The sequence below is a fragment of the Halyomorpha halys genome, unplaced genomic scaffold (assembly GCF_000696795.3).
Source record: "Halyomorpha halys isolate HHAL.00 unplaced genomic scaffold, Hhal_1.1 Scaffold68.1, whole genome shotgun sequence".
NCBI classification, from domain to species: domain Eukaryota; kingdom Metazoa; phylum Arthropoda; class Insecta; order Hemiptera; family Pentatomidae; genus Halyomorpha; species Halyomorpha halys.
The window spans coordinates 867,157-875,016 of record NW_027116161.1 but is presented as its reverse complement, the minus strand read 5'-3'; the positions used below and the strand labels follow the sequence as shown (position 1 = coordinate 875,016).

The window sequence follows — 7,860 nt, the reverse complement described above, 5'->3', positions numbered from 1 at the left end:
AAAAAAAATAAAAAATAAAATTACAAACAATATACCAAAGCTGGGCTATCTACATTCGTCGAAATAAAACAATAAACAAAAACCTCATTTCATATTTAATAATATAAAAAAAAAAACTATTCATCCTATTGTGAAGATATCCAGTTTAAGATCCAATTGTGAGAGTACTGACAGAAATTCATACAACTGATTTCGGTTAATATTGCTTAGTTCGGCATGTATCGGATTCGGTTCTCATGATACGCGGGGCAATTCGTCAAAAAATGGAAACAATCCTCCAGGGCCGTTCCATCACAAACTGATCAAAGCTTCTGTGGGTCCAAAGTATATTTGTGTGCACCGACATTTAGAGTAATTGCATATTTACCGAAGAATTATAGTTGGGCAATTATTCTCTAATAAGCTGATTTTTAGGTAGGTTTGAGGAGCATCCGTTTTAATGAAGACAGTACCACGGGTTATACACCATTCTCGTAATATTCTCATAACAACGTCATTTCCAAAAAATCATTGTGTAATACTAAAATAATATATAGTCGAGTTAGATAAATGTATGAAAAATAAATAAATGTTTTTCCTTTTTTATCTTGGAAAATAAAATGGTAAAGTATTGATTAGATAATCTTCAAAAAGATTATCCTGCCTTCTCAATGCATTTTATACTTTCTCGATTATCTTTTTCAACACGAGTTATGGATACCCAACTCTCAAATCATTTGACTTGACCTTGCTGGAATTTCAAACTCACGAGATGTCTCTATAGATTTCGATTCTTGAAAATAATCGATGAAATCAACACCGTTGGATAATAGTTGCATCTGAGAAGACATTTTCATTTCCTTATGGAAATGTGGACTCAGGCGATTAGCATTTTGACTGAATGAAGATGTATAAATGTTTACTATTTGGGCCGTTAAAGTCTCCGGAGTCCTTGTTGGTCCAAGGATACAGGAAGTCATGAGAAGGAGAGGGGAGCTGGAAGGGTGGAGGGGGGCGCTGACAGGTTGGTCACCTTTCACTAGCTCACAGTCGAGTCTGGAGTCAAGTTGTTGGACACCGTAGGATACAACTTGCTTGTTGAGGGACAGTTTTATACCAATCACTCAAGTAAGTGTTTTATATAGTCAATAGCTAATATAGTTGCAGCTCTAGGAGGCACTTTGTATGTTACGCAAACTTCTTCCTTTTGCCACTTTCACTTGTAAAGGTCTGAACTGAAATGGAAAGCTAGCCGTTTCTCCTCCTCCATCCTTCCATTCTATTATTTTCTCTAAAAAATATAACGTATTTCCGTATTTTTATCTATTCAAAATTGTCAAGACCCATTTCAGAGTGTTTCTTTCTTAAAGCAATTAATGATAATTTATATCATAAGATTGATAAAATTGAAAACATTCGGTTAAATTGTCTGTTAAATAATCCTATGTATGTTCTTGGCATAGTGAATCCTACTTGAAGGGACTATACAAAGGACATAAAGTTTGCTCCTTATAATTATTATTTTTAAGCTAAAAACTGTAAGTAATTAAATCATCAAAAATAAAGCAGTTTTGGGAAGGGATGTGTATGTGTATGTTTGTATATATATCGGGTTTATGTGCGTGTGATTACAAACATATGTATTTTAAGTGTTAGCCAATAGACTTGTTGCAGCAATATGTCGAATGGGTGGTCGATGAGGAAGGGCTCACAGCTTCATTAATATCTGTTGAAAATATTATATACTTATATTACGGGTTTCCGTCTAGGTTTTACAAAAATTATAATTTGAGACGTCGAGCGTTTTCGAAATTGCTGTTATGTTTCAATTGTACCATAAAAAATATTATGTAATGAATGGTCTCAGTTGAATGATAACAGATAATATACTTTACTACAAAAGCTGGACAAATATTAGATATTGATCATTAACCATTTCATTGATTGTGAGAAATCAATTATCAAATGAACTTTAAGAAATAATAAAAAAATTTTTTTTTTACTTTTTGATTGTACATTGTCTGTAAAAATGTATCTGTTATGTAGAAATCTATTATAAACTTGGCCGAGTAATTTAACACTAGCATATTTGTTTTGTTTAAAATTCAGATTTGTTCAATGTTTCAGATAATGTATTAGTTCAAAGCCTGAAATGTTTGTCTCAAGAACATTGAAATATTTTCACTACGAAAATTTTTTGTTGAATTTCCAAATGTCCTTTTGAATTTCAATGAGTCCTTTTTTGGATGAAATTTTTATCATTTTATTAGTTTGCAACTCATACTAATCATAATTGACAATAATTATAAGATATGGCATTAGGGCAATATGGAAGTATGAAGTAAAATAAATGTGTCTCTCTACCGTTTGGCATTTCTTATCATACTATATTATTTATCGTATGAATATATTATTTTAGATTATAGTATATTTTCTTTAGTATAGTACATGAGTGCTCTTGGCAATTCAGATATCGATTGCTCAATTCTCTCTTGTCTCAAAACTTTCATAATATACTTTTATCATATAACTTATTTTCTTTTGAAAAAATATCATTCTGTCATAACAATTTAGATGATACATCATATATTATAAATTAAAAGTCAAAGCTGCTTCATCTATGGATTTTGGTTCTTTAATTGATTAATTGTAATGTATCTCTTAATTTTTCTAGCTAATTAAACTAATATTAAAATATGAATTTTTTTTTTATTATTTATTCATTTTTTTTTTGTCTTTAGTGAAAGTGTATTTTTTATATTAGTTAATAAATGGGAAACATATTATGATGATTTGACAGCTGTTAGTAGATTATTAATCTGTGATTTGAAGTCCTTTAGTGATATTTGAACAATCTGGGATCAATTCTAGTTATGATTAGTAATAATGATTACCAATGACATTAGCAAGATATCAAGTTAGGTAATGTGATAATTTTACAGCATTTTGTAGATTAGCAACGATAAAGACACACGTTCAGTGGGACGAATGACTCATATGTAGAAACGATATTTAGACAAGAAAATCAGGAAACAATAATAATAAATTTTTTTATTTATTCTGGGACGAGTAATTTAAGAGTAACAATGCAGGCAATAAAAATTGGGCTTTAGTGCCTTAGAGTAGAAAGCAAAATATAAAAATAAATAAATACTAAAAAATATTAAATTAAAATATAACTTTTCATAGTGATTAATTTTAAAAAAAAATACTAAAAAGAGAAAAACATGTTAACGTAAATTTTTACAAACTAATGAATAATACGGTACAGTAAAGGATAAAATAATAGTTTAAACGAACGTGTAAAAAAAAAAAATTAAAAATATTGAAATAATTCATTCACCAAAAATAAAATTTTTTTTAAAAATTAATACTGAAATTTGTTTGTTAATCTAATCATATAAATAACTTCTTTATTTATTCTGTGACGCATCCCTTCGTAATAACATCATGACAATGACTAAGTAATAATGAGTAACTTTTAGGCCTTCAAACAGAAAAAAAAACGTAAACTTGCGATATTACTAACTGAAAAAATAATCTTATCTCTTATCCATGATAATCCATTTTCACACATTTAAAACTGCTTTCACCAATATCTCAACGATACGAAAAATATTAGTTCAAGAATTTGAGCCCAGGGAAGGTTTTAGACAATTTATTAAAAGGGGGGGAGAGTCAAAATCTAAATTATACTTACAATTTTAACCAGATTTTCCGAATTTAATTGTCTCATATTTTCCAATTTAGCATTGTATCGATCAAATCTAATTTTCTTTAACTCAGAATGTATTGAAACCGGTCCTAAATTTTATAACTCAGAGTAAAATATTTACCACAATTTGAAAAGGTCCTCAAATATCAAATTTCAAATTATTGGGAGGGTGCTACAATCCTCCCCCTAACTCTCCTACACGTGTCCGCTGACTTAAATCCAGTATGACATGGAATGAACTTGGCTTCGAAAAGTTTTGGTGAGACGTAAAAAGAACATTCTACAGCTAAAATCTCACTAATATAAACCAAACAATTCTTTAAAATTTAAATATTGAGTATCAACCAGGTTAACCAGGGGGCCACATAAGAACCACTAATAATACGTATGCTGAAAAAAATACTTGAATTAAGATACAATAGGGGTATTCATTATGTTGTGTTAAATTTAAAAAGTTTTAAGCATAGGATTGTGATCAGCCCTATTTACAGTCCTGTTAAATGGTAAATGCATATAGATTTTTCGAGGAAATTGTTTTATAACCTTTCCTTCCAAACCTTCATGTTATCATTTACTTCTAAGTTTTGATTAAAATAATTTATTACGAAATGCCTAAATTGAAGGAAAAGTAGAAGTTGTGTGAAAGTTTGGTTTCATAGTGCCTTGCTGATCTTCTAACTTGTGAGGAAGAGAATCAAGAAGTGCTAATTGACAACTGTCATCACATTGCTATCATTGTCGTCCATTGCTCTATTAGATTTAAAACATCCAAAACAATACTAATACACAAACTACGAGCAAGTAACCTCACACAACAACAAACAAAATTGTGATGAGCTGAGCTGGTCTGTTGCATGACGTTATTCTCCATTTAGCAGACTCTCAACCATGTTATATGTTATATCGTTTTAACATGGTAAAAGAAGGAACTATTTCACACCATTTAACATAACTTTTTTCATTTAAAATCTATCATCTATATCATATATATCATCATGATATATTTAAAATCTATCATTGTCATCCATTGCTCTATTAGATTTTAAAACATCCAAAACAATACTAATACACAAACTACGAACAAGTAACCTCACACAACAACAAACAAAATTGTGACGAGCTCAGCTGGTCTGTTGGAAGACGTTATTCTCCATTTAGCAGACTCTCAACCATGTTATATGTTATATCGTTTTAACATGGTAAAAGAAGGAACTATTTCACACCATTTAACATAACGTTTTTCATTTAACACGCTTTAACGTGTTAAACTAAAGATCATGAATACCCCTAATGTTAAAAGATAAGTTAACACGAAATTGATGGAAGTTTGACAGTAAGAGTCAATTTTCATATATTAATGACTCGTTCTACAAATTCAATTCCATTTTACAAAATTTATTGCTGGAAAAAAAATACCTGAAAAAAATCGACAATGTTAAAATAATATTGAATTTGATAGAAACATTTGAAAGGTTTACTGTTGAGCTGAGAACAATGAATTTCAATTTGAGATCTACTCTAGGTTCATATTGATCCCTTTGTCAATTGTCAATGCTAAATGGTTCCACTTTGTAAACTATATATTAATGTTTACTTTTTGCTAATTGTATTTATCAATTACTAGTTAGATGTTTACATCGTGTAAACTATACATTCATGTTTCCTTTTTGCTAATTTGTGTATTTAGTTTGTCATTACGAAGACATCATACTTCGTTTAAAAAAAACAAACATTTATTTCAAGTATTTTTAAATGAGTTTTAAAGTGTCTTCGTTTCCGCTGGTTCTTATTACAACATCTTTAGCTTAATTCTTTCAGTTTAATCTTCTATTATATTTCTTTTTCGATAGGTCACAAATTCCAATCCACTTCAAATGATTACTTAGTTCAAACAATAGGATTTAGGAATTTTATTTACACATACAAATGTGAAAATATTTCAGTCATAATCCTTTTTTATTTTTAAAATATTATTATTTAAGTTCATTATTAACATGCACAGTTTTGATCCAAATTACTCAACTTTTATTCTCGAAAGCTCTCTAACGTTTCGGCCCACAGGACATTTTCTAGAAGACAAAACCTTAAATATTGATGTCTTGTTTTTTTAAAATCTTATTTGTTGCCTAATTGCCCATGTCACATATAAAATTTTATATCCTAAATTTAAAAACTTTTTTACACAGATAATCTTCTCTTTTTCATTTATAATCATCATTTATAACCTAATATATTAGTTATAAATCATATAGTTATAACATATAGTTTTAACAAGACATCAATGTTTAAGGTTGTCTCCTTAAAAATGGCCTGAGGGCCGAAACGTGGGAGGGCTTTTCAGAATAAAAGTTGAGAGTGATTTGGATCAAAACTGTGTATGTTAATAATGAAATAAACCACTCTCAAACATTCATTAATCATTAATCTATTATTTAAGTTGTTTAGTTGAGAATCCAGAATATGAGAGGAATACAAATAATACATGATTATAAAAACTATATATTAATATACTATAAAAATATATAAAGTTAAATCGTATAAATAAAAATCCGTCAGTATCTATCTACAGTATCCACCTGTGCCTGCAATAGATTTCCGATGTAATGAAATTATCCATAATCGAAAAAAAAAATTATTCTGGGATATATATCCCCTAAGAATAAATGTATTTTTACACATTAGGATTAATTGTATGGCAAAAAATTAGAATGTTTCACTATGCAGGTTAAAATCACATTAAACCATTAGTTAAATTATACAATTTTTAATGGTAATCATTATATGGCTTCATTGTTCACATTGATGCAGAAGTTTGGTCATACAATAAGTGAAGGAATAGGTGTTTAAAGGAAAGAATGGATGAGGATAGGCGAATGGAGATGGGTAGAGAATTGTAGAGGGAGGTTGTACATATGATAAAGGAATTTAATGAATGGATGGATAGACAAAGAGTTAGAAGATCAAGGATATAGGGAAATTTTTTTTATTTTAAATACTTGGAATATGATTATACCAAGGAGGTATTGCCTTCGGGAGGTTAGATCATATCAATAATTATTAGTTAATATTTTAAGTCAGCTAATTATTGATATATAGCGAAGAATAATCTTATTAGCGAATTTATGGTTACTCCCTTTACTTCTAATCTCAGGTATTGTTGAGTGCTGGCAATGTATGACGTCAGGTTTTATAAAAAGTAGAGCTGTTAAAAAAAAAATTTCTGCAAAGACCTATTTCTTTTTAAATTTTCTTTCGCGTGGATTCATCAAAATATTACGAACTGGTTCTATTAAAATATGGTAAAAATTAATGAGAGTAATCTGACATTGTCAATAGATTAAGTGAAGAACTAACTTTTATTTGACACCTCTAACATTTTGTATTTTTTTTAAATTCATAAACAAAACTCTATAGATATTTAAAAAAATATCATGGTATGGATGTCTATGAAAAAAATATAAATGAGCTCTAGATTTCGCATTTCTTAATATTTACTAACGCTTCTAGTTTTGACTTCATGAAATATATGAGGAATAGCCCAACCAAAAGTTATTGTAAGTCAGTGAATTAGCTAACCTACTTTAGCATTCAGTTGACACATAATTTAGTGAAGATTTTAAATCGATTTTACTTCTCTCCATTTTTTTTTTACTTTGTTTTGACTCTGACAAACTACTCCAGACTATATTGGAGGCTCTTTAAACAAGATACTTTTTCAGCGAATTTCATTTATTGTATGTTTATATCACTTGTATGAAGAGTAATCGTTTAGAAGAAGCATAACTTTTGGTATGAGTTATGCTTCTTCTAAAGCACCAACACCAAAACCGGTCTATATTTGATGGTTAATCATTTCCTATTAAATCAGTCATTCATGGTAACAAAGATGGATAAATTCAGTTAAAACTCATGTAAATTTTTGAAACAGATTTATACTCATTATTAATTATAAATAGCTGAAAAGACTTTATGGTCGTATAACATTGGCAACGATCATTTCTTTCACAAATTTTTTTCACTGAACTTTAAAGATTAGATTTATTTATTGATAGATATTACAATCTGCCACACAGTTGTGGGCAATAGGTAATAGTGATGAATGATCTCATACATACTAAAATAAAATAAATAAATAAAAATAAAATAAAATACAAAAAAAAAATAAA

At 28.8% G+C, this 7,860-nt stretch overlaps 1 protein-coding gene across 2 annotated transcripts in view; it reads left to right on the top strand.

Annotated features, from left to right (window-relative positions):
* Positions 1-984: 984 nt before the first annotated feature.
* Positions 985-7,860, top strand: part of sona (sol narae) — a gene marked incomplete at its 3' end in the record, with an annotated part of 106,128 nt that continues 99,252 nt past the window's right edge. For both annotated transcript variants that reach the window (XM_067053035.1, XM_067053036.1), the window contains 1 exon segment: positions 985-1,107.